At 33.6% G+C, this 3002-nt stretch overlaps 1 long non-coding RNA gene across 2 annotated transcripts; it reads left to right on the top strand.

Moving 5' to 3' along the window:
* The first annotated feature begins 665 nt into the window (after nucleotides 1-665).
* Nucleotides 666-2621, top strand: LOC122590495. Of its 2 annotated transcripts, none has more exons than XR_006322520.1 (3): nucleotides 666-1030; nucleotides 1990-2027; nucleotides 2441-2621. It is a non-coding gene; the product is annotated as an uncharacterized LOC122590495 (long non-coding RNA). The 2 variants fall into 2 exon arrangements; XR_006322519.1 differs by having other exon boundaries at nucleotides 666-1038.
* Nucleotides 2622-3002: the final 381 nt, after the last annotated feature.

Here is a 3002-nt window from a genome sequence, read left to right as displayed (position 1 = left end):
CTCCCGTTTCTAAAATTATGTTTCTTACATATATTTAAGCCATGTTAAACGTCTGACCGATCACAAGAGGAAATAGATCTACAGTAGCCCAAACTGGCGGAACCGAACATAATGATTTTGTGCAATGTTTTTGCCATACATTCTTGGCTATTCTACTTCTGCCGAATGTAAGAATCCAAGCTCTAAAAAGATTGAGATTGTTCGTGGAATGAATATAAATTCTCTCCAGGTAACTTTAAAGAATGGGTAAATAAGAATATTTACTTTATCCTTAGATATTCAATTTTGTTACGGTCGGTATAAAGTGATTAACCAAAACTCTTTATTTGATCCTAGCTAAGAAGATGACTAAAAGTAGAATCTGTTTATCTGCTCATCCAAAAAAATGTTTATCACCACTTATTAATTGCTCGAATCTCGACAACTCTTTGTTCTTTTTAAGTTTATTCATTTTATATACTTATTGTGATCTAATATGCCATTTTCTATTACAAGGATTTATAGAGATATAGTAGCAAAAGTTCCACTTTTCGGAGCAAGAGTTCAGTATCGTAGACGTGGAGATTGTCATACGCTTATGCACAATCGTGAAGAGGTATCATCAATTTGTGTGATTAATCACACAAATTGATTATGTTATTGTTTGCATTTTTAGGCATCATGATTTCCTGTTTTTCATGTGGCTGTAAAGCCTGTGAAATTATGGCCTCCAGCTGCACCCAATATACTATATCATTTTCATTATTTGAATTATCAATATGAAGGTTATATAGCAATTCGACCTGCGACATTTGATCATGTTGGACCTGTTTTCTTAATGGTATATTTGAACTCAGGATCTGTGTTATAGAATCTATCATGCTGGTTATAAGGTCCTTCTTACATTACTGAATGCGAGGTTACATTAGTGAGCTAAACTTTCACACAATGCCTATATGTTACACAATCTTGCTCATGTGGAGGTGTGGAGCAGAACGCCATTGATTGGCATGGGATAATGTTCTCAGAGGCTGGCTTTGCTTGGATTCAGGTAATCAGGTGAACTATTTATTATATTTTTTAATGTAAGGGATACTTATAGGCTGGCAAAATGGGTGGGTTACTTCAGTTGTGCTTAGGGGACAGGCTGCTCATTTGCTCTTAGCTCCATTACTAAGGCATAAAAGTCAGAAATTCACCCACATTAAATTAACCAAATAAGCAACTTAGAAACTTAGATGGTGTTTGAAAAATAAGAAAAGGTTCTAGTCCAGTGTAGATAAGGGGACTTGAATTGTTATATATATACAGTGGCAAACTACATAAAGAGTGATCACCAAGCTTTCATGGTTTCTCAACTGGTACCTCAACTAGGAATTTGATTTCATGTTTGATGTTTGTTGAATTAAATAGTGACCATGAATAAAGGTGAACTTGCACTGCTAACTATTCATCCAGAATATGTATTTGGTTTTAATATGTATTTTCCATCTTAAATACTCTAGAATTTAGGGGCTCTAATTGGTTTCACTTATGTTAAATATGTATTTGCATGTACCTAATGGAAGTGACTGCTGCAACTCAGCACTCAGCACTGGGATTCAGTGAAGTCATACTATCACAATGTCATTTGTTTTTGTTGTATAACTTATAGAAGTAATAGTTTTAGCCCATTTACTTATGAACAAGTTGATTTGGGTCAAATAGGTAATAATAGCTAAAAAGCAACATATTGTCTCCCAAAGTGTATTTTATAAATTGTATTCATCAGTTTATAATTTTGACACATTTTTAATAGTAGTTCTGATGTTTTGCACTAACAGTGTTTGCCTCCATGAATCTGTGTTATACCTCTAGTAAGTTTGATACTTTTATAACTTATAATAAAATAGAAATGGATACCTCTAGTAAGCTATTGAAATAAAACTCAACTCACACTTGTTTCCAAGTTATTGTTTCTAGTTGCATTGTAGTTAATACGAAGCAAAACTTGTTTTTACCTTGTTGCAGGCTACGCTTTTACCTCAAAGGCATGAAATTCACCGAAAGTAAGTGAGCATATTTTTTTTTTTTGTGTCAAGTTTTCTTAAGAAACTAGAATTGGATATGTTAAATATTGTATTTCTATTGCCCCATGTGTGCATGATATGTAAAGGGAGTGTGCTTGTGTGTTTAGAAACTGATAGCATGATTTTATATAACTATTGACATAAGTAGTGGTAATAGGGACATCAAGGCAAGCAATATTTTTCTTATGTTAGCATACATATTTCAGGAACTCAGTAAGCTCAACAACACTCACTATATATTAGTAAGACACTGCCATATGCTCTCATAAAATTATGTGCCTTGCTCGAATTTTAGAGGCATTCATTCTTGATGTAGATATGTGATATCTTGGTAGTATCTTATTGTTTATACGTTATAGATTGTTCGAGTGTCTTTCTTTTGACCATATCAGGTAGAACAAATATTAAGTCAAGGTACCAACATTGGTGGGTCGGCTGATGGGTCAAAACGTGTTTGGATTGCAGCAGGCACATCATTTAGCATGTCAGGAAAGCAAGAGGGTTCCTTGTTGTGTTGATGCACGTTGATGTGACAACAGCAACTTAGATTTGATATGTCGTTTAGATTAAGACATTATGTTAATTTATGTCGTATCTATATATGTAATTGATAGATTATGGACTTTATGTTTTGGTAATGATCGATTACATGTTTTGCTGTTATATATATGTGTTATGTATGATGTTTGTTGTGTGATATACAAGTACAAACATAATATGTGTTAGGATTCCATAAGATGAAACACTTAGGAACATAACCAAGTATTACATCTAACGAAGATAAGGTATATCTTCGTTAGGGGCAAACGAAGATAAACTTCATTTTGTACAAACGAAGATTAACTTCGTTACATGGGCTGGGCAGCTAAGTTCGTAAGAACAAAGCCCAGCAAGCCCAGTTCAACCTGAAACATATATATACGAATGAATACCCTAATATGATATATAACATTC

Source organism: Erigeron canadensis, chromosome 3, assembly GCF_010389155.1.
Source record: "Erigeron canadensis isolate Cc75 chromosome 3, C_canadensis_v1, whole genome shotgun sequence".
NCBI classification, from domain to species: domain Eukaryota; kingdom Viridiplantae; phylum Streptophyta; class Magnoliopsida; order Asterales; family Asteraceae; genus Erigeron; species Erigeron canadensis.
Note: the sequence above shows the minus strand (reverse complement) of the source record. Positions and strands in the feature narration are given on the sequence as shown.